General features: G+C 41.1%; 1 protein-coding gene across 4 annotated transcripts in view; it reads left to right on the top strand.

Moving 5' to 3' along the window:
* The first annotated feature begins 3,713 nt into the window (after positions 1-3,713).
* The window catches only part of ANKEF1 (ankyrin repeat and EF-hand domain containing 1), a 174,968-nt gene continuing 154,263 nt past the window's right edge, over positions 3,714-24,418 (top strand). The window contains exon 1 of one of the 4 annotated variants that reach the window (XM_033939561.1): positions 3,714-3,865. The gene's annotated coding sequence lies outside the window, so the exon portion shown is untranslated. Of the gene's footprint in view, positions 3,904-20,252; positions 20,872-24,418 lie in introns of those variants that run through there. The other 3 variants (XM_033939562.1, XM_033939560.1, XM_033939559.1) reach the window with 3 other exon arrangements.

Here is a 24,418-nt window from a genome sequence, read left to right as displayed (position 1 = left end):
ACACTAGGCTTGCCTTGCATATGTTGAATTTATCAAAAGCCTTAAATGATCCAGCTTTTTCTGTATCCCTTGATGCAGAGAAGGCCTTTGATCATGTTGAATGGACCTTCATGTATCAAGCGTTGGAATGGTTTGGTATTGGTTCAGGATTTATACAAATGATTCAAACATTGTATAGCTCCCCTGTTGCTAAATTGTATATTAATAATAATTTCTCAGATGGCTTTAGGTTGTAGAGGAGGGTTAGACAAGGCTGTCCTTTATCTCCTCTGCTTTTTGATATTGTATTGGAACCCCTGTTACTAGCTATTCAGCAAGCAGATGAGATTCAGGGTTTTCCTCGTAGAGATCGGGAATATAAGGTCTTGGCTTACGCAGATGATATATTGCTCTATTTGAGAAATCCTGAGACAACCATTCCTTGCTTACTTGAAATGATTGAGAAATTTGGAAAATTTTCAGGTTACAAGATAAATTGGAGTAAAACAGAAATTCTTCCACTCAATGTCCATTGTACAAAAGGTTTATTTGATTCATTTCCCTTTCTATGGAGGGAAGATGGAATAAAATATTTAGGCATTTGGATTAAAAATACAATGGAAGAAACAATAAAAATAAATGAAAAATCGTTATTACAGAAGGTCACAAAAATGTGTGAGCAATGGAATCCTTTACATCTTTCATGGTGGGGGAGAGTCCAAACTATTAAGATAATGATCTTGCCTGTGGTTTGTTATCAGATGGGTATGTTGCCGGTTTATTTTCAAGGGTCCTTTTATAAAAAAATTAAATAGTATTCTCATAAAATTTATTTAGCTGGATAAAAACTCCCAGAGTAGCCTTGGTATCTTTACAAAGGCCAATTTCAGAGGGAGGGGTAAATTTTCCCAATTTTTATAGGTATAATCAAGCCTATATTTTGTGCCAGGGTATGTATTGGGTCCTCCCAGAGCTCATGGAAAAACTACCAGATTGGTTGTGGCTTGAATGGCAACTCATGTCTCCTTTGCGCCTTTGTCATGTGCTCAGTATCAAAATGCCTAGTTACAGTAAAGATAACAGAATATTAGCTGATACATGGAAAACATTGTGTTATGTAAGTAATTTAACAACAATTCCAATTCACAAATCTACAAATCAATCTATATGGCTGAATCCAAGATTCAAATTGGCGGAGAAAGGCTCGCCTGGAAGCAATGGATGATAGCAGGAATACGTTTATTAGATGATGTTATTTCAAATGGTAAAATGCTTGAATTTTCACAGTTGTAACATAAATATGGTCTTAATAAATCAGAATGTTTTAGATGGTTGCAACTGAAGCAAGCCATTCAGGCAGGGTTCCCTGAATGGAAAAACCTTAGTAATCATTTTAGTATGGAGTTCTTATGCTTTCAGGCGGACTTCTTGGGTCACCAGGCCACCCAGTGGTATAAATTGCTGACTGGATTTATTAAAAAGAAACTAAACACTGGTCTGAGAGACATTTGGATTATTGAGATTATGCACCAAATTACTGTGTCTCAATGGCCACGAATTTGGACTTGGAGGATGAGATGTACAGTGTCGGCATCTATGAGACAAATTTGGTTTTTTCTGTTACATTGAGCATTATGGACCCCTGTTCGATTACAAAAATTGGATAGCTCTAAGTCTAATAAATGTTGGCACTGTCATCTCGAAGCAGGGACTTATAGTTTATAGTTTATTCAATTTTTGATTAAACGCCTTTTCGATACTACAAAGCGTTGTACAAAGTAAAAAATATTAACATTTTAACAAAAATGACAATTATTATTCTATAGTCCATTTATTATGAATTTCTGGAAATCAATTTGGGACCAAATTAATTGTTTATTAGATAACCCAGTGGCATTGTCATATGATACTGTGCTATTTGGTATGGCAATGAGAGCAAAAAGTCAGATTTCTACAAATAATAACAAATTATTACTTATAATGACTGGGGTTGCCATTCAACAAATTACGTATAATTGGAAAAATTGGAGTAGATTAAATTATAATTTCTGGTGGAATTCCTTATGTCATGTTTATAAAATGGAAAGATTTATTGCAATACAGCGTGGTTTTTTCAGGAAATTTCAGGATGTGTGGGAGCCATTTACAAAGTATTGTACCGATTAAATGACATTTTATTTTATTTTTTTTCCCTTAAATTTACAAGTTTGATTGTGAGGGGGAGAGGGGAGGGTAAATTTATTGTTACATATTGTATAAGGTATTGATTATATGATAAGAAAGGGTGGGAAGGGTGGGAGATAAGAGCATATTATTTGTACCATTGATGATTATTAAATGTTATATTTATTGTTAATTTGTTTAGATATATTGTTACACTTATTGTAAATTTGAAAATGAATAAAGAATTAAAAAAAAAACCCCCAAAAAACCCAAAGTGTTTCTACAGAAATCGTCTAGTGGGGCCCATTTCTTTTTGAAGCTAGCAATAATGTTATATGTTTGAAAGCAATTATTTCTTCAAATTTTCTAATTATACACAAATGATTCCACCATTCATGAAAACTGAGATTAGAATTGTCTTTCCAATTGCAGGCAATGTGATGGACAGCCAGAGCTATCATAGTGTCAAATATTTTAAAGAACTGTGATGGAATTGAGATATCTGGGTTTGAGGAGCGCAAAATAATGGCCTTATAAGAGATAGGAAAACCAATGTCTAAATGAGTTATAGAAAGAAGTAAGTTATAGAAAGTAAGATTTTTTTAAACTAATAAAGGTTATCTAGATACAGGAGCATGTTATTTACCCCACTTTTTTTGTTGTTGTTGGACTATTTTTTTTTATGTGGGTACCTTTGTCCCCCTTTTTTTGTGTTGCTTTTCATACTAAACAGCCATGAGATAGCAAACAAAAGAGGCAGCATGAAGCACCAGGGTCAGCTTTCTGCCAGAGAAGCAAGAGAGACAGCATAACTTTTGAAGCTGCAGTGAATGCAGAAGTGCTGGGTTACCAGGAAAATGTAGGTGCTGTTTGTCATGGTTCAAAGAGTTGAATATGGGCCAGAAAGGCTTACGTGGAAGAAGAGGTTTAAAGAAAGGCAGAGGGAGGCACAATACCACCAAGTGACCTCCATGCTCCTTTGTTGTCTGCAGAACTGAATGGTATTGATTATCTCAGGAGACTTAGGGCTCCTTTCATTAAGCTGTGATAACGTTTTTAGCGCACGCATTTTAGTGCACGCTAAACCCACGCTACATGACTAGAACTAACGCCAGCTCAATGCTGGCATTAGCATCTAGCACGCAAGGCATTTTAACGCACCCTATTCCGCGTGTTAATCTCCTAACGCAGCTTAGTAAAAGGAGCCCTTAGGGTATGCTGGCATTCTTGCTTTTATATATATATATATTGTGACAAATCTAGCTCTCTTACTAGCTTCGACACAGGATTAGGGAAGAAGAGCAGGAAACCCCGTTGCAGGAGAGCAGATCAGGTTGGCCCTGCTGATGTTATAAGCGCTGACTTCACTGTGACTAACCCAGGAGCTAAGAAACTACAGCTCCCAGAAGGCCAGTCTCAGCACAGGAAGCTGTCACTGAGACAGGCACAGCTGCAGAGAGATTTCTCTTCCTTCCCCCTCTTCAGAGCAGGGAGGGGCGAATTAGAGGGGGTTAAAACAGAGTAGCTGAGAGAGAGTCAGGGAAGGAGGAGCCAAAGAGGCTTCCATGGGGGGAGGGAAGCAGTCTGGAGGCAAACGGGAGAGATTCATCCACAGCCCAAGGAGGCTGGAGACTGGCAAATGGTGGACACAGAAGAGCTTACTGCTGACCCAGGGAGTGAGGAAGGAACCCCAGGGGAACCCATGGAAATCCAGGAGAGTCTGGTAGGACCGGAGGAGGTGTCCATGGACATTGATAAGCAGTAAGGGGATGTGTATTGCCTGTGTCCACAGTAGTAAAGCTACCCGTTATGCCAGTGATAGTTTAAAGGGGAGTTGTAGTTCTCTCCCTGCTGATAATGAACTGTTAATTGCTGCTTGAAAGCTTTAGTTGTAAAGCTAGCAAATGTTTTGGCATTTTTTTTTGTTCTCTCTGCTAGCAGCCAAGCTGAGCCGAGAGCGTTCTTCCTCACAGCTGTGCATAATTAATTACTTGAAAGGCAAAGCAGGGAGCTGTGCTGAGAGCCTGCACGGACCTTGTGAATTCTGTGCTAAAGAAGAGAATACGGTTTACAGAGCTGAAGTAGCTTAGGGAAAGTTATTAAATCCAAACTACTCTGGTGAACAGGACTGTTTATAGATGTGCTAACAAAGTCCAGAGGCTGTGGAACTGTAGGTTAAGATGAGACACACCCAAAAACCTGGACACTGGATTTCTTTGAAAGTTTTGCTCTGTTTGAACAGCTTGTGTTTTGCCTCATAGTTTTGAGTGCTTGTTTTTGAGGTCTGCTAAGCTGAAGCATTTTTTTCTTTTGTTCAATGCAACCAGTGAACATAATAAAACCTTTGTTTGATTATTCTACTATACTGGATTTTGAGGTGTGTGAGTTTCTTTTCCCTTGCCTGTTTTTCTTTTGGTAATGTCAGGGAATCTGATATTATACCTTAGGCAGACGCCTAAGAAGGCCTGAAAGGTACCCTGGTTAAAGGGTACACGTATGGACAGGAACAGGCACAGTGTTCCAGCTCGCTGCCGTGAACAGGAGCTGGGCAGGTGTGACAATATATATGTATGTATGTGTGTGTGTGTGTGTGTATGTGTATATGTATGTATATGTGTATATGCTCAATGATGACACCAAGATCCTTTTCCTGTGCAGTGACTCCTAATGTGGAACCTTGTATCACCTAGCTATAGTTCAAGTTCCTCTTTCCCACATGCATCACTTTGAATTTGCTCACATTAAATGTCACTTGCCATTTTGACGCCCAATCTTGCAGTCTCCCAAGGTTCTCTTGAAATTTTTCACAATCTCTTGCGAGTTTACAACTTTGAACAATTTTGTGTCATTAGCAAATTTAATTATCTCACTAGTTATTCAGTGAATGCATTTAATCTTGCTGGTTGCTTTAGGCCAGGAGTGTCAAAGTCCCTCCTCGAGGGCCGCAATCTAGTCAGATTTTCAGGATTTCTCCAATAAATATGCATGAGATCTATTTGCTTGCACTGCTTTCATTGTATGCTAATAGATCTCATGCATATTCATTGGGGGAATCCTGAAAACCCGACTGGATTGCGGCCCTCAAGGAGGGACTTTGACATCCCTGCTTTAGGCCAAATATCGAGGGGGGGGGGAGAGAGCATTAGGAGCATAACTCTCAAACTTACATCCTTTGAATTCTGAGCTCACTAAATTCAAGAGAGCATGGGACATACAAAGAGGATCTCTAGAGAGGAGTGGTTGGTACGGATGGGCAGACAGGATAGGCCAGGAGTGGGCAATTCCGGTCCTCGAGGGACGGAATCCAGTCGGGTTTTCAGGATTTCCCCAATGAATATGCATGAGATCTATTTGCATGCAATGCTTTCAATGCATATTCATTGGGGAAATCCTGAAAACCCAACTGGATTCCGGCCCTCGAGGAATGGAGTTGCCCACCCCTGGGACAGGCCATATGGTCTTTGCCATCATTTTCTTTGTTTCTGTTTCTGTGTTACTTCAGTGATAGATTCTTGACCAACAACTTTCTTATCCTAATATCTCCGACCCATTCTTTTTTTTTTATTTTTGGGGTTCAACAACTGACATACTACAGAGCTCCCATACCAGGTATAAAACCTCTGTTTAAATGCAGGACATTTCGTAAGATAAGACATGAACATCTCATGCATGGGGCAGAGGAACAATTTTTATTTATAGATCATATCATATACATTCAAGTAAAAATGTACTTGAAATACGAAAACACAAAACACAATATTAGCATTAATACACAATCAATGAGGAAATAACAATATTTCATTCTTTAGTCCACAATGACTGTGAGAGCCAATGATAATGAAATAAATAATTCAAATTATATGGAAAAATAAATTGCTACTAAAAAAGACAGAAAAAGCCACTAAACTCCTGCAGCCGGAACATGTATATTATGGGAATTAACCACTACCAACTCCCTTGACATACAAAATTCTTGCAACTGTTTTAGATCGAAGCAAAGAAAAATGCTTTAACTTTTTAAGTGGTAGAAATTAACAGGACATTTCAAAATAAATGTAGCACATAGTGCCAGAATTCTTGGCCTGTAGGATAAGAGCTCTTTTCTGCACTTTTGTGTCACTTGAGACAAATCAGGAAATATATGAATTGCAGATCCAAAAAATTGCTCTTGCAAATGACAGAAGTAAAGATGTAGAACATAATTTCTGTCATGCTCCAAGGCAAAAATCACGAGAAGTGTAGCTCTTCCAGTAAAAAGCTCAAGGGAATTCTCTATAAAGACTGCCAAATTTAGCAGGCCGGCATTATGGGAGGGTAAATAAGGCAGCTGCCTGCGGGTAAGGCCAGCCCTATAATGAGGCAACTGGGTGGCGGCTTCAGGTGGCACTCTGGTGGGAATGGCATCTTGCTGCCAGGGGCTCTCTGCTGCATCCCTTCCTTTGCATTTACTCCTTTTATTCCCCCCTCCCCCCCCGGCATGTGTCTACCTTAAATTTGTTGTAATAGTTGCCGGGTAGCAGCAGCGACTCACAGTGCTGCCCTGCTGCCAGCCCCAATGCCTTCTCTCCACTTCAGTCTGCCCTCTCTAACAATTTCCTGTTTCCACTGGGGCGTGCCAGGACTGGCAGCAGGGTTGTATTGTGAGTCACTGCTGCCGCCTGGCAACTTACAATAAATTTAAGGTAGACACATGCGAGAGGGGGGAATAAAAGGAGTAGATGCCAGGGACAGGACGTGGCAGAGAGCTGTCGGCAACAAGATGCCATTCCCACCAAAATGCTAGCTAGAAATAATGCCCCTCCTGAGCCATGGTGGTTTCAGGGGAGTGGTAGAAGGCAGAGAGGAAGAGATATTGGACTTGGGAGAGTGAGTGGGAGAAGGGAGAGATGTGGCACTCAAATGAGGGAAGGAGGGAGAGATGTGAGACTCGGGGATGAGATAAGGGAAGAAGGGCGGGTGGGAGGGAGAGAAGTCAAATTTGTAAGGGAGAGATGGACTTGGGGGAGGGCAGAGGGGTTAGAAGGAGGACATGCAGAGGTGGCAGAGTGGGGCAGAAGGGGGACAGGAAGAGATGGTCTTGGAGGAGGACAGATGGAGCAGGAGAGGGAGAGATGGTCATGGAAGGCAGAGGGGATGGAAGGGGATCAGAGAGAGATGGCAGAGGGAAGAGAAAAGGTGGAGAGGCAAATTATGGAGAGGGCAAAATGGGAAAGATTCATGGGCGGGGTTGAAGGGGGAAGGAGAGATGGATGACTCAGGGAGAGCAGAGAGGATATGGGCAGCGAAAGGCGGAGGTGGAATGGACTCAGGGCCAGAAGGGGGAGGGAGGAGAGATGTCAATGTTACTGGAACTTCCAGTATTCTGTTGATTTGACCCCAAATGGATTGCCAAAATTTAAGGATCAAGGGACGTAAGAAGAGCAGTTGATCCAGTGTCCCTATATTGAGATGACAGTGCCAGCATCTATTTGACTTAGAACTATCTAATTTTTGTAATCTAACAAGGGTCCAAAAACATCTATGCAACAAAAACAAAACAAAACATGTTTGTCTCATAGATGCTGATGCTGTACATCTCATCTTCCAAGTCCAATTCGTGGCCATTGAGACGCAGAAATCTGCTGCTTTGTCTCAATGCTCCAAATGTCTCTAAGATTAGTTTTTCAGTTTATATTCAAAAATTCAGATATTGATTTATACCACTTGGCTGCCTTATGCCCCAGCAAATCTGTCTGGAAACATAGGCCCGACAAGCTATACTGATATGTTAAATTTCACCAATCAGGGAACCATTTCTGAATGGCCTATTTCAACTGCAGGTAAACACCAAAAAGTCTAACAGTTCAGAGAACCCACGGGTATAAAACAGTACATAAGGAAGTGGGAACGGACAATGAACACTCCACTGAAGATCACAGATGTGAAACCAACTTGTTTATTTCAGAAAAGGACACAAGCAGAAGCTGTGGACCCGACACAGAACTGTGTTTCAGCGTCTTGTTCACAGATGACAGGTCTGGGATAAAACAAAGCTCGGTTCAACTAACATGCCAGATTAACCAAAATCACTGAAAAGCTATGGAAGAATTTTCAGTGATTTTGGATAATCTGGCATGTTAGTTGGACCGAGCTTTTGTTTTATCCCAGACCTGTCATCTGTGAACATATACACCACGGTGACCTCTGATGCAGGCGTTCCTCAGACGCTGAAATACAGTGCTGTGTCGGGTCCACAGCTTCTGCTTGTGTCCTTTTCTGAAATAAACAAGTTGGTTTTACATCAGTGATCTTCAGTGGAGTGCTCATTGTCCATTCCCACTTATTTTTGTACAGTTTCAGCTGCAACCATTTATAAGCTTGAGTCTTTGAGATGCCACTAGAGTTTGTATGTTGAATTCTAAAGTGAAACAGGGGCAGCCCTATAATTAGACCAACTAAGGCAGAGACCTCAGATGGCTCTCTGCAGGGAGCGGCACTGTGGTAAATGCGGTCCAGAAGAAGGCGATGAAAATGGTTATGGGGCTTGCACCAAAAGACATATGAGAAGAGACTGGAAGACCTGAATATGTATACTCTAGAGGAGAAGAGGGGCGGGAGATATGATGCAGACATTTATATTCTTAAAAGGTATTAATATAGAAGCAAATCTTTTCCAGAGAAGGGAAAAGAGGGCATGAATTGAAGTTGCAGGGTAATAAAAAGACAGGAATAGCGTTAAGAATTTTTTTTTTCATGGAGAAGGGTGGTTGATGTTTGTAATGCCCTGCTAAGGGAGGTGGTGGTGATGAAAACTGTGACAGAATTTTAAAAAATGCTTGTGATGAACACAAAAAACCTCAAATTAGAAAATGAATGGTATAAAATGAAGATGGATTGTGGGGGGTGGGGGGGAGGAGGGAAAGTGAGATGGGACAGGAAGATGGTGGAGGAAACAGGACAGGGAGATGTCAGACCATGAGGGGAAGAGGGACAGGAGAAGCTGGGTTACAAACATAGAGGGAGAGGATACACTGGGAATTGTGGAATCATGTGGGACAGACTGAGAGGGGTGGCAAGGAGATGAATGAGAGGAGGATAGTAAGTACAGGGACGTAGATGAAACATATAAGGGAATAGTCTGGGGAAGGCATGAGATGAGAAATGGGAGAGCTAATGAGAAAGGGAGATGGAAAGTTGGTAAGTCGCTTAAAAGTAAAAAGAAGAACAAGGGTGAAATTTGAGTGGATGGAGCGGCAGAAAAGTAAAAAAGGGCAGGAAGAGCTAAAAAGAAAAGATCAATATATCAAAGACAGGAGTAGTGAGGGAATGAAACAAGCCAGGAGAGAGGAGAAAAGACATGTTGACATCAACCACTGGAAAGGGAATTATCAGAAGAAGTTCAAGTTCAAGTTTATTTGATAAATCACCTATATAAAATATTCTAAGCGATGTACAGTTTAAATCAACTTATGGGGGAACAAACAATCCTAAAACAAATTTTAACAAATTTTAAAAACATTAATTTAGAAAACAAACAGTATTAAAACATAAAAGGTTTCTTTATGTATATAGTTTAGTGACAAACTGGATACACAAGGAGGAAGGGAGAAAAGTTACAATTATCTCAGTCTAGGAAAAGTAGAGACAAAAAAAGAGGTAAAAACACAAAAGGGGGGGAAAGAATAGAATGGAAAAGGAAGAAGAAAAAATAATCATAAATTTAAATGATTAGTTAGTAAAAGCATCATTATATAAAAATGTTTTTAAAAGTTTTTTGAACAAGATGAGGTCTTTTTCTTTTCTAATAAAGAGTGGCAGAGCGTTCCAAGTTTGAGGAGCTAAAACAGAAAACATTTCATTTCTCCTTGTACCTACTATTTTTAAAGACGGGACTGATAATAGATCTTGAGATAACGATCGGAGAGATCGGGGAGAATGATGTAGAATAATCATTCTAGATATGAACTGTGGTTCGTTAAATAACAGTGCTTTAAAAACTAAAAATGCTATTTTAAAAGTAATTCGGTGATTAATAGGCAACCAGTGGGATTTGATCAGTAGTGGTGTTACATGGTTGTATTTTTTTGCTTTGTGAACAAGTTTTATTGCAGTGTTTTGGATTATTTGAAGTCTCTTCTTTTCTTTTTGCGGTACGTTAAACAGCAGAGAGTTGCAGTAATCTAATTTTGAAATGATCATAGAATGGATAAGTATGTTAATAGATTTTGGTTCTAGAAATGATGAAATGGATCGTATTAGACGGAGTTTGTAGAAACAGGATTTAATGATTTGGCTAATGTGATTATGAAAATTTAGATTAGTGTCAATGATTACGCCTAGGATTTTTAAGGAAGATACTGATTCTATTGGAGAGTTGTCGAGTACAAATGAAGAAATTGGGGTAATGTCTTTTCTCCAAGTAAAAAACATTGTTTGAGTTTTCTGTATATTTAATGATAGTTTATTGAAGCTGAGCCAGTTTTTTACTGTGTCTAATTTACTATTAATTGTTTTAATTTCTTCATCTTTTTCGGGATCAAATGGGTGAAGAAGTTGAATATCGTCAGCATAAGAAAATGAAGTAAAGCCCAACGATTGACAGATAGTGAGTAAGGGAGAAAGGAAAATATTAAAAAGAAGAGGTGACAGAATAGAACCCTGGGGTATTCCGAAAGATGAAGAGTAAGAAGTAGAGTGGTCGTCTTTAACTGTAACAATGGATGAACGATTAGAGAGAAAAGAAGTAAACCAGTTTAGAGCCTGTCCACTGATGCTGAAGGATTCCAGACGATTAAGTAAAAGAACGTGGTCGATAGTGTCAAATGCCGCAGAAAGATCTAAGGAAAAAAGGGCAACCGATTTATGATGATCTAGGTAATAATGGATGTTGGTTATGAGACCTAACATTGAGTATTCAGTATTATGATGTTTGCGAAATCCCGTTTGATTAGGGTGTAGTGCATTTGATGATTCGATAAAATCCGAAAGCTGTTCGAAGACCAATTTTTCAGTTAATTTTGCTAAAAAGGGTAAATTGGAGATTGGACGGTAATTGGATACGTCATTGCGATTAGCGTTAAATTTTATCAGTATCGGAGTAACTGTAGCTTTTTTCCAATTGGTAGGAACGGTGGCTGTAAGAAGACTATTTTTGATGAGTGAGTGAATGAAAGGGCCGAAACAAGAGAAAAATTTTTTCAGATAAAACGGAGGAATTAGTTCAGATCGAGAATTTTTTAATTTAATTCGTTGAAAGACTCCTTCTATTTCTTTGAGGGATGGAATTTTGAAATTTGAACATTTGAACGTTGGTATAGTGGAGTTAATATTGTTGTAAGAGGGCTCTTCAGTTTTATGTGTAACGAAAGTTTTTCGTATAAGAACAATTTTTTCACAAAAATAGTCGGCCAAATCTTGTGCTTTGGGAGTGAGTTCTAAGTTATTGTTATTGTTTTTGGACTCTGGAGTAATAGATTTAAGAATAGAGAATAATTCTGAACTGTTTTTGGCCTTGTAAATTTTGTTAGAGTAGAAAGATTTTTTTGCTTGGTTAATTTTATTTTTATAAAAATGTGCATGTTCTCTATATCGTTGTAGATTTGCAGAGGTTTTCGATGAACACCATTTTCTTTCTAGAGATCGGAGTTGTGTTTTAATAAAGGACAGTTCCTCTGAGTACCATGGGTTACGGGATTTACGGGAAGGAATAGTTTTAGAGATTATAGGTGCTATTTCATTCAGACAAGATTCTAGCGAAGAATTCCAGAAAAGTAATTGATCGTCAATAGAATCGAAATTAGGAATAATTAGAGGAACTAAAAAAAGGAGTGAAATCAGATGTTTCTAATTTGGAGAAATCTCTGAACGTGATCTTTTTTAAAGGTGCAGAAGAAGATATTGTTTCTACTTGGTGAGAGTAGCAGCAATTAAAGGAAATTAAATAATGGTCAGACCATGGTACAGGAGAAATAAGAGGTACTGAATAAGATATGAATTGAGATTTGGATGTAAGAATCATATCGAATGTATGTTTTGAGGAATGTGTGGGTTCCCTAATGTGAGTTTCCAAATCTAAAGTCTTGATGAAATTCATCATATCTGTAGTATAAGGATTATTGGGGTTATCAAAATGAATATTAAAGTCACCTAGAATAATGGGGCAGGCAGAATCAGAACAAAAATCAAACAATAAGTTTTGAAAAGACACAGGAAACAGAAGAGATAAAATGGGACCAACATGATGGAAAAATAAAATGTCCAGACAAAGAAAGGTAGAAAAAAGTGTTTTATTTTAAAAGTATTACCTGGATATGTTAGCTTTAGGATATGTGCATCACAGATATTTGTGTTCAGTGGCTTACCAGAAAGCTGATGGGGGGTAAGGGGTAGGCAGTAGGCCTGAGTCCAAAGTGGGTGGGCACTAAATTTTCTTCCCATGCTCCATGCCTCCTGCCCAAATGCAAAATATAAATACCTAGTTGATAGGCTTCCCAAAGCCCTGCCAGCTGAAGACCTCTTCCTCCAGTCTGGTGGCCAAACTCTGCAAGCTCTGCAGCTGGTGGCAGCTCAGGAACACTGCTGCTAGCTTCAGAGCTTGGACATTTCTGGCTGCCAGACCGGAGGAGATGGTCTTCAACTGACAGGGTTTTGGAATCCACACCAGCCACAGCAAGGGAGGTGGCTAATTTTTGATGGACCTGGGCCTAGGACCCCTGTGTGTTCAGTACAGAAAGAAGTACATATCTGGTTTTATTTCTCCAGTGTTGTAATATTTGCTGAGTTTAATTTCTTGGGGTTTTCAGTTCAATTTCTGATCCCGTGTTTTGTGTGTACAAAAGTAATTTAAAGTTGTTTTATGTGTGGTAGTAATGGGAGGTGGGATATCGGAGGGGGGGGGGGGAAGTGAAGCAAAGAGAGGGGATCGGGGGCTCCTCCTTAATTTCTGCCCTGAGCCCCAACATGCCTAAAACCAAGCCCTGAAATTTAGAAAATCAGGAGATATCCCTGCTTCACCCATAGAAGGAGATGATCTATGAACTCCAGGAAGACTAAAATAATAAACTCTCACTATGGGCAGCATAGGTTGAGCTGGTCTAGGTTCAGCTGGTTTACACAAAATCTCACAAAAGTACTTACGCACCATCTCCACCAGAGCTACTAGCGGAGATCTTGGGAAGTTCAGAAACCCGATGATTTTTTTCTCATCTGATTTTCCATGTATTCTAATTTCTGTTGTAAAGCTTCTCTTTCTTTAATAATCATATGTTTCAAAGCTTTCACTTCCTCCAATCTCTTTTAATAAGTTTCCAGGTATTCTCCATGTTGTAAGACTTGTAGCTTGTGAACTTGAGCCTTGGCTTGCATATTCTCAATTTCTATCTTCATTCCTACAAATGAAGATTTCAAAGTTGTCCAGTGTTTTGATGGCATAGTTTCATAGTTTATTTAAGTTTTGATTAAACGCTTATCCTAAAATACGAAGCGTTGTACAAAGTATTTAAAAATAGCTAGGGGACAAACAATTTTAAATTATTAGGCATGCATGAACCAAACAAACATACTTGAGAACAATGGGAAACGAGGGAAGAACTACAATTTTATAGAAAGAATACATAAAAGGTAAATACAATTGGGAAAGGGAAAAAGTAAAAATTTGCTGGAGTACATACGTGTGTAACTATCAGTTATTGGCGTCTTTAAAAAGCAAGCACTTTAGGCTGCTTTTGAATTTCTGCAAGTTTTGTTCGGCTCTAAGGTAGAGGGAGAGAGTTCCAAATTGAAGGGGCGGTGACTGAAAAAATAAGGGTACGACGAGTACCAATTATCTTTAAGGATGGGACATTAAGGGAATCCTATAAGACACTCATATCTACCACCACTAGTTTCTGCTGTTCCCCAAACGTGAAGCTTTCTGCTCTTTAAGAGTGGGGGAGTGGCCTAGTGGTTAGAGCAGCTGCCTCAGCTCTCTGAGGTTGTGAGTTCAATTCTCACTGCAGCTCCTTGTGACTCTGGGCAAATCACTTAATGCTTCGTTGCCCCAGGTACAAAATAAATGTATTTATTTTGTATATGGTACCTGTCTAAAATATGTAAAGGACATGACTTCCCAGGGGCATAAATCTAGGGTTACCATATGGCTCCAGAAAAAAGGAGGATGGATTTAGACATCCAGGTTTTACTTCTATTGAAAGTAGCGGAAGTAAAACCTGGATGTCTCAATTCATCCTCCTTTTTCTGGAGTCATATGGTAACTCTACATAAATCACCCTCCAAGCCAAAGCAAACACACCAGGCTCTTACCCTCCAAGCCAAAGCAAATACACCAGGCTCTCTCCATCCACAAGGGTAAAGGAAGAAAGCAATGACTCACACACAGAGCTATAAATCAGTCAGATACTACAAGAACCCTCAGAGAAAATCTAGATGTAGTACAGAACCAGCTGTAGTTAAATCAAGAGTCTCTGCCACTCCCAGTTGCAGTCCTTTTTATTGATTCCACAAAGTTCTTATCAATAGTACATGCACTTTATCACTGTCATGTATACAAACAGGAAATATTCCCCAAATAAGGAACATCAAGTGTTTTCCAGTAAATTAAACTTTCTTAGATTTCTTTTCTGATAGCCCGGAGCAGCCTCAAAACTTAGACAAAGGAATTTATGGCCTGTCATAAAATCACAGTGACAAGCAACAGTGCACAAATAATCTTCACAGTAAAAATGCATGAGACGGTTTCTCTTACATAGAGACAGCTACATCTTGTGTCTTAGCTACAAAATCGCAAACATAACATATGTACATAACTTTTCAAAATGTGACAGATCACCCCCGCCCCATCAGTACCTCTCTGTCAGTAAACCGCTTTGATTGTGCAAAGCAAACAGAAAAAGTGGTATATCAAGTTCCATCAGTTTTGCCCCTCTCCACAACAGAACCATTTCCCTGAAAATAATCCAACTCATAGAAACATGATGGCAGATAACGGCCAAATGGCCCATCCAGTCTGCCCATCTTCAGCATCCACTATCTCCTCCTCTCCCTAAGAGATCTCATGTGCCGGTCTCATGCTTTCTTGACTTCAGACACAGTCTGTCTCCACCATCTCTATTGGGAGACTATTCCACCCTTTCTGTGAAAAAGTATTTCCTTAGATTACTCCTGAGCCTATCACCTCAACCTCATTCTATGCCCTCTCACTCTGGAGTTTCCTTTCAATTGAAAGAGACTTGCCTCATGGGTATTTATGCCACACAGGTATGTAAACATCTCTATCATATCTCCCCTCTCCTGCTTTTCCTCCATATTGAGATCTTTAAGTCTGTCCCTGTACGTCTTGTGATGTAGATTCATAACCATTTTAGTTGCCTTCTTCTGGATCGACTCCGTCTTGTTTGTATCTTTTTGAAAGTGTGGTCTCCAGAATTGTACACAATATTCGAAATAAGGTCTTATACTGGCCATTTATCTCCCTATGCACCCAAGCCTCCTTCTAGCTTTTGCCGTCGCCTTTTCAACCTGTTTGGCCACCTTAAGATCATCACATACTATCACACCCAAGTTTCACTCCTCTTTTTTGCACAAAAGATCTTCACTCCCTAAACTGTACCGTTTCCTCGGGTTTCTGCAGCCCAAATGCATGACCTTGCATTTCTTAACATTAAATCTTAGCTGCCAAATTTCAGATCATTCCTCAAACTTCACAAGGTCCTTCCTCATATTTTACACAACATCAAGGGTGTCTACTCTAGTGCACAAAAAGGCAAATCTTACCAGTCAGCCCTTCAGCAATATCAGTAACAAAAATGTTAAGAAGAACAGGCCCAAGAACTGAACCTTGAGGCACACCACTGGTAACATCCCTTTCCTCCGAGCAATCTGCATTGACCACTACTCTCTGTCACCTTCCACTCAACCGGTTCTGCTGCTCCTCCACTCTGAGGAAGACCATCATCCTCCCAACCTCACAGTGAGGCATTTTCCCTCCAAGCCATTACAAGTCCCTTTGCTATTTGGATGAACTGAAGTATAAAACATCCAAATTCTATCTTTTGAAATTTGTAATTGGGACATTTTCAGCAAATGGACATTTTTTGGCCATTTTGAAACATCTATCTGCTTCAAAAATGAATGCTACAATGTCCATTTTTGGTTTTAGAAAGGCCTTGAAGTCTTATTTAAGAGGCGATTTGACAGTTAAAGTTTTCTGTTTATTTAAGTTATTTTTTTGTGATTTTGTAAACCATCTTGAATAGCTTTTGCCAAGAAGAAGGTATAGAAAGAATGAAAAATAAATATACTCCATCATTCAAATATATGACAATTTTCCTACCAGTAATTCTGTTAACCTTTTTCTTTGTCAGACTTCCAGCAATGCCAGCAGCATGAGCACCAAGACTGTATCCCAACAGGGATATAGAATGCTGCTCCAGGCTAAGCAAAGCTTGGTCTACACTGAGGTCTGCCTTTACTCCAGGCTCCCCCCCCCCCCCCCATAGCAGGAATAATGGCCACATCCTGAGACGTAAGCATACTCAGTATCATAGCCTGTATCAAATTCATCAGAATTCCAGTAAATGGAGATTTCTGAGTGTAATTCCCTTATGCTTCCCCATGACTCAGGGTACAGTATGCTGACTCATATCAATGGACCAGAGCACTCCTCTCAAACATCTGTCTTCAGCACCATCTTGGCTTTATCATGCCCATCACTTTTTAATCAAATGCTTGACAAATAACTAAGCCTTAAATGGTTGCAAGTATATCAAGTGATAGTCTTTTTCTACAGCATGTGGCATTATCACTGAATGCTAAGAGGGGCATAATAAAAAGAAACATCTAAGTCCGATTCGAATGTATGGCGTTAGACGCCCAAAGTCAACAATGGAAAAATGTCCATTCTCAAAAAAGTATGTCTAAAGTTGTGGTGTTGTTTTTTTTAATTGTCTATCTGGATGTCCAGTCTACTGATCGTCTAGACCGCCAATACATCTATCTTTATACCACATTTTCGACCAAAAATTTGTCTAAGTCCCAAATGCCTAGAACAAGACCATTTGGCCATGGGCGGGGCCAGCATTGTGATGGATTGGCCACTCGGACATGGAAGTAGAACAGAGAGGCACCTTACAGAGCACTGCTGTGAAATTCACAAAAAGGGTACCACATAAACATCTCACCAGACCTCCCTTATAGGATATTATGAGCCCCCCCAAAACACACTATACCCACCTGTCTGCAACCCCAATACCCCTTATGGCTACAGATGCCACCTATATGGCAGTACAGTGGTGTTTTGGGGTTTTTTGGTGGGCTTTTTCCACCATGAATGTAGTGGTTAGAGTGGCTTATGGGGCTGGGTCCTCCTGTCTATGGTTCACTAGTCTATCCCCCAGGCTACTTAAGACACCTGTATGCAGCTCTACTAGGCTTTCCCTAGCAGGTGCTGACCTTCCAGAGACAGGTATGTATGTTTTTATTCTGATATTTGTGGCAGTGTGAGGGGGACAGTGATCATTGGGGGAGTGTGTGGGGGTCTTTACGTTGTCTCTGCAGTGGTTATCTGGTCACTTTTGGATACCTTTTTGGCACTTATACCTGCTTTTACATTATTTAACTCACAATGTATAAGTTTCAACCAGGAAGTCTTGTGCAACTATTACTGTTCAATTGTTCAATTACTATTACTTGTTCAATTATCACTGCAGTAAGACTAAGTCTAGGTTGGCTCACATCCAACCCAAATACCATCCTAACCATTCCTCCAGATATGCCCCTTTGAGCTCTGGGGCCTAAAAGGTCCCTGGATAATTCCAGAAATTCATTTGGATTATCAGCACTTGGACGACCTGTCTTTTAGGTTGTCCATGTGCCAACTTGGACGGGATTCTAGACGTGTTTGTTTCAATTAAGAGACCCTCACTGTCTTGTACTGACCAATATGCAATGGGCAGTACAAGAACCTTTAACAATGCCTGCTATGTAGACCTAAGACAGTGGTCTTCATTAATTTTTCAGTTGGGGCCGTTTTGAGTCCAAAAAAGCTGAAAGAGAGCTGTCAAATATCTTCCTACTTGGGGCCATGACACAAACCAAAGTTTCTGGACTTCTATCCCCATCAGAACACCTGGCCTAAGTCACACATGCAGAAAACAGAAAAATAAACTTCATATACAAACCAACAAACTAAAAGTATTATTGCACACAAACGAAACCCTAATATACCACACTCTGCACACAGTACACCACAATAGAAATAGAAAGAACTGCATTTCTTCCTGAACAGTCCAAAATAGAAAAACTATCACACAATCATTACCTACATACAATAGCAAAGTTCAAAAATACTATTCATAAATATATTCAAATGATTCACTAATTAATTTTATGTGCTCTGACATGTGAGGGGCTTCCTCCAACATTAGAGGAAAGGCTTCCGGCTCAGCCATGGAACGTGCGTAGGAGCCGCTGCCCATGGCTTTGTATAGAGAAATGACTATGGCTGGAAGGAGGGAGCCGGCCAGAAGGTAAACACCCGCTAGAGGGAGGCATGTGCTTAGGGCACATAATGGAGGGAGGGAGGGAGAAGGGCGCATTGGAACATGGGAGGGAGCACAAACTTCAGATAAAGAATGGAAGGAAGGAGGGAGGGGGCATGAACTTTGGACACAGAATGTAGGGAGGGAGGAGAGCATGAGCCATAGGATGGAAGAATGGAGGGAGTGAGGAAAAGAGATGCTGAGGTGGGGGAAGGAATAGAAAGGGAGAATTGGGTGTCTGAGTGAGAGGGAAAGAGAGATGGTGCAGGTGGGGAGATGAAAAAAGAGAATTGTTGGGCATAGGGAGGGAGAGAGAATTATTGGACATGGTGGTGGGAGAGAAGTGAGGTAGAGATGCATGGGGAAGAGAGAGATGAGAGGTGGTGGACAGGAAACAGTGAGATGGATGGAAAGGGATGCAAGAGGGGCATCAAGGAGGTGTAGAAGATGGGAAGAATACTAGGATCTGAGTTACATTCAAATTCAACTTAAGAACAGTTTAAAAAATGGAACCCCTTCTTAACCCAGGGACTGCCTGTACTGCTTCCATTGTATACAAATAGATCTCATGCATAGTCATTGTGGAAATCTTGAAAACCTAACTGGGTTATGGCCCTTGAGGACTGTGGTTGCCCACTTCTTCATACCTTAATCAAGATGACTAAGGCAATGCACATGCATCCTTAACTACTACTACTACTACTACTATCTATGCAGTTAAACTAATAATGTATTCAAAACTATATATCTATTAGTGAGATTTATGTAGAACTAGCCAGATTAGTCTAACTATAACTATTACACTGCAGCAACACCAAGTGACAGGTGTTGCTTAAGGAGGGTCTTATATTCCACTTTATGCAGGTTTTTGCTGTGAGGACAAAGGATGACAAAGAAAAATGGGGAGATCCAATGATCCACAATGACAACAATCCACCGATGAAAACAAAACCAAAAACTGTGGATACAGATGCTCTGGAGATAATTTATTAAACACTGACATATAAAACCATGAAAATTCAATTTAAAAAGTACAATGCATTTTTTTGGCTACTTCAGCTTGTCTGCAGTGTTCTTTGCTCACATGTTTAAAATAGACTGTTTTCAGTCCAATTCTCTATATGTGAGGTTGCAAACCATTGGACCCCTGAGGAAGGCATGTTCGCCGAAACACGGACCGTGTAGGGTCCGGTTCGATTTTTATCACAGTATTTTTTATCATTGTACTTTTAAAATTGAATTTTCATGGTTTTATATGTCAGTGTTTAAGGACAAAGGATGAGCCAGTGTAAGGTCATCACCGACTATCTTAGGCAGCAAGAAGCACCAGCAGCTCTATAAATCACTCTAGAAATGTCTTAACTGTAAAAGGCAGGTTCGTTTTAAATTGTTTAAAAAAAAAAAAAAAAAAAGAGCACTATGAGGAAGCGTTCCTGCACATTCTACAGTAGAAAAATGCAATGCCAACGCTCTTCTGCTGCAGCAGAGACTGACCCCCCGCAGCAGAAATACAGTCAGTGGTAACGCAAACAGGCAATTCCTGCTATCGTCCTTTCTTAAGGGTCCTCTTTTCTACGCTAAAAAGCACATCCTGGGAGAGGCGCCATACGCAATGCCGTTTCAACGCCACGAGGCCACTTTCTTTAACCAGGTGAGCGCCCTCCCACCTGCGTGCGCACCTCCTGTCGCTGCCAGCGTAGGAAAGGGGGAGAGGAGCAGGGCTACCTTGGGGGACTGTCAGCGGCATGAGATGGCAGTGGCGAGCTTTTGCTTTCCTGCCCCTCCTGGGGCTCCTCGTGTACTGCCTGGGCTGGGAAGTCACGCTCGGGCTGTTCCTGTTCCCCTGGTTGGTGTTCTCGGCGTGTAGAGGAGGCGGGAGCTGGAGTGACCCCTAGAGCGCCCTATGCTACCGGTACTTGAGCTTTAGCAGTCCTGGGCTTAGACGCTGTCTGATGGTCAGAGCGCTTGAATCCTGCAGTCTCCCTCTCAGGTCATCTGAGTGTCTCCAGCTACCACGAACTCTTGCAAAATAATCTACACTTGGAAAAGGAGCACTCCGGCTTGGTTTATAGTATATTTTTCTCTTGTTTTGCTAAATCTTTTCTTAATTACGTAAATGGACAGCGCTTTTCTGACTTCTTGTTGCTCATTCAATTTGTGATCTTCAACAACTGACATACTACAGAGCTCCCATAAATGCAGGCTATATTGTAAGGTAAGACATGAACATCTCAAACGAGGGACAGAGGAACAATTTTTGGGTTGGATGGGCCAAATAAACCAACCTCTGCTCCCACTGATTGCTACTGTGTTGGACAAAATATTCGTGGGGCCATGGCTTTCAGTAGCCCACTCATTCTGCTGCCTAGGATCTCAAGCCTGGCCACCTGAGTTCTGAATTCCTTTCATGCACCTGAAGGAACATGAACTGACAGCTAGCTGTCTGGTAGCAGCTGCAGAAAGACATACAGCACTTACCTATTTAGATACAGACTATTATACTTTCATTACCCCTATTCAAAGTCACTTAAATGTCTCTTGCTCAAATTTATAGGGTAAGGTTGATGTTCACAATAATCTCCCTTGGAACTACATAATTATTTCTTCAAATTTACTTTCAGCCCATTTGAATGAATAAAAAAACAACTGATTTCAACTATGTAGTATTGCTCTCTCACCTTTCTTGCCTTAACGTTACCACTATGTTCCCCTAAAGGCTAAAGAATTTAAAGGGAGGATACAGCCATCAGCAATGAACAAGCATCTCTTAAATTTAAGATTGCAGATGAATTACTGTTGTCCTTTGAACTCAAATATGCTTTTGTTTTTATAATTATTGCCTCTACTAATGAACCCTTAATTCATGTCCGCCTACCATCGTATCCCCAGGCAGACAACAGTTTCCCTAAAGATTAACTTTTGTTTAAACCTTTGAGATATCATTATTGGTTTGTTCCAGGTTACAAGAAAGAAGGGACTGTTTATGTAAATTAAAACAAAGACAAATAATGATTTTGGAACATTAATAAATAAAGCAGAAAAAATTTACTCTCAAACCATGTTTAGCACATTTGGTCTGTATTATTTGACATTATATATATACATCTCTCAAACGGGAAATGCAGGTTACCACATAAGCCTTGGTTTCAGCAGAGCCCTGAGGGAGGAGACTAGCAGTCTACAAGGAACATCACACTTTGAAGATTCCCTTCAATTTATTTTGGTTTTCTCAATGCCCTAAAGGACACCACATCCTGCCCAACCATTTCTGGGATGCAGGAATTTAGGAAGTAAACATCAAAGGAGGGATAGGTCCCTCCCCTTTTCCTTTTTGATAATGGTAAGGCAGTAGGGCCAGGGTTGGATTTAAACTGTAGCCCCCCACTCTTGCCAGGTGTGAGAGGACCCCTCCTTCTGATTTTACTCCTAGTGTGCCCCCACACAGATCCTCCTCTCCTTTAATTTCACCACTTATCCTGTAGAGCAGTGTTTTCCCAACATGTGGTATGCAAGACACCTGCAGGGGGTATATGACAACCCACAAGAAAGAAAATTGTTCCTTCTTACTACTTCCCTCTTTTGGTGGAAATTTAATTTGGAGCAGACATAGAAGTTACATGGGGTATTTCCAGAGGAGACATATGCAGAGACATATGAGACATATGCAGGGGGTACACACGGGGCAGGATTAATTCATCGAGGGCCCCTAGGCACACAAGTACACTGGGCCCCCTGCCTGCCCCACCCCACCATGCGCCCAGGCGGAAACAGGAAGCTGCATCAGAGGGAAGCTTTGGACAAGCAGCACTACTTGTAAAATTACAGTTCCCGTTGCCTTTCTTACCTGCGTTGCTTGCTTGTCTTTTTGTTGAGGGGGGGGGGGCGTTGCCAATCGATGCTGGAGGGGTCTATCGCTGTTTGGAAAAAACAGTGTTGATGCCCTCCTTCATCGGGCCCCCCTGACCATTTCGGGCCCTAGGCACATGCCTACTTGGCCTATTGGTTAATCCTGCCTTGGGTACACAGCAGGAAGAAAACTGATCCCTCTTGCTTCCTCCCCCTTTTTGCACAGTCCTTCAATGGCGGCACTTTAATTTGGAGCAGGCACAGAAGCTACACAGGGAATATGCAGAGCATCTCTATTGTTTTCCATATACAGCATGCCTCTGTAGCTTCTGTGAAACGATCTGATTCTAACCCTCCACTGCTGGAAAGCTGCACTTTTCTTTTGCCTCATCTGAACCCCAGGCCACAGCAGTCAAATCAGGAGATTCTATTGCATCACAGCAGTAACCTTGCTCCTTAGCCTGCCACTGCCTGAGTAGAGCTCTGTGCTGACCGATCCAGAAAACAGCACCTTCCCTTGGAGCAGGGGTGGCCCTATAATGAAGCCAACTAAGGCGGTGGCCTAAGTCGGAACTGTTAAGGGAGCTGCATCTTGCTGGCCAGCCTATGTGCTGGTTGGCTGTCTCTGTTGCTCCCCTTCCTGGCATCTAATGCAGGGGTGGAATGGGAAAAATGCCAATTTTTTTGGGGGGAAAGAAGGGTGGAAGCGGAAAACCTAATAGTTAGCAGCCCTTGTCCCACCCCCATTTTGGATGCTTTGGGGGGGTGGCAGTTCATCCCTCGCATCAGGCAGCAGATTGCTTTGAGCCTCTCATGCCTTGGAGGGAGAGAGATCAACGTAAGGGTATGGTCTGAAGAAAGGTTAGGAAACAAGAAACCACAAGAGAATGCATGATAGGCCAGAGCGAAGGGAGTACGTGTAGGTTATCAATAGAGAGTTCAGTTGAACCTGTCAGGTTCCTCTTGTTTCTTTGAGGGCAGGTATTAAGATCCTGGGGCTGCTGATTCCTTCTTTCTGTGTCTCTGCATTTTCAGGATTTCCCCAATGAATCTGCATGAGATCTATTTGCAGACAATGGAAGCAGTGCATGCAAATAGATCTCATGCAGATTCATTAGGGAAATCCTGAAAACCCAACTGGAGTGCAGCCCTCGAGGACCAATGTTGGACAACCTTGCACTAGATGAATCCTTTTATCCTTGGAGAAAAACAAGAAGAGCTTGGTGGTCCCAACCCATAAGCTCCCATTGAGAGTTAGTATGATGGATTTATCAAGTACCTCTTGATATTGCTCTGGGGTGGAAAGGTGATAGTGCAGGACTGCCAAGCCCATCTTGTAGTTTCTCTAGAGTTTGAAGGTGAAATGTTGGGTCTGCTGAGCCCTTCCTCTAGGGGTGGAAGCCTCCCAGGCGCAGAGAAACAGTAGGAAGGGCTTGGTAGCCTCAATGTACTGTATAAGCACCCACTGAGAACTGATATGATGGAGTCATTGAGCCTCTCTTGCTGTTTCTGTGAGGGTGAAAGGTTATATGTTGGGGCCGCAAAGCTCCTCTTTTTGTCACTCTAGGGTAGTATATCGCAAATTGTGTGCTGTGGCAAATTCCAGGTTTGCCGCAAGACACCAGCAAGGAGAGGAGGCACCAGCTGACTGCTTACAGAACATCCCTCTTGCGGTGAGAGGCACATCCTGTAAGCAGGCAGCCGGCACCTCTCCTCCTCTCCCCCACTGGCAAAGGGACAGGATCAGGGTCTGACTTGGAGGCAAGAGTATTATTCAAATTTTCCTGTATCTGCTTTAAGCTGATATCGGGATTGTCTCCAGCTTACCTTTTTCCTCATTTTGTGTTGCATAGACCATCAAGAGAAACTAGAAACTTCTACTTATTTGCTTATCCAAAAATTAATGGTTGTAGATA

Source organism: Geotrypetes seraphini, chromosome 3 (assembly GCF_902459505.1).
Source record: "Geotrypetes seraphini chromosome 3, aGeoSer1.1, whole genome shotgun sequence".
In the NCBI taxonomy this organism is placed as follows: Eukaryota; Metazoa; Chordata; class Amphibia; order Gymnophiona; family Dermophiidae; genus Geotrypetes; species Geotrypetes seraphini.
Note: the sequence above shows the minus strand (reverse complement) of the source record. Positions and strands in the feature narration are given on the sequence as shown.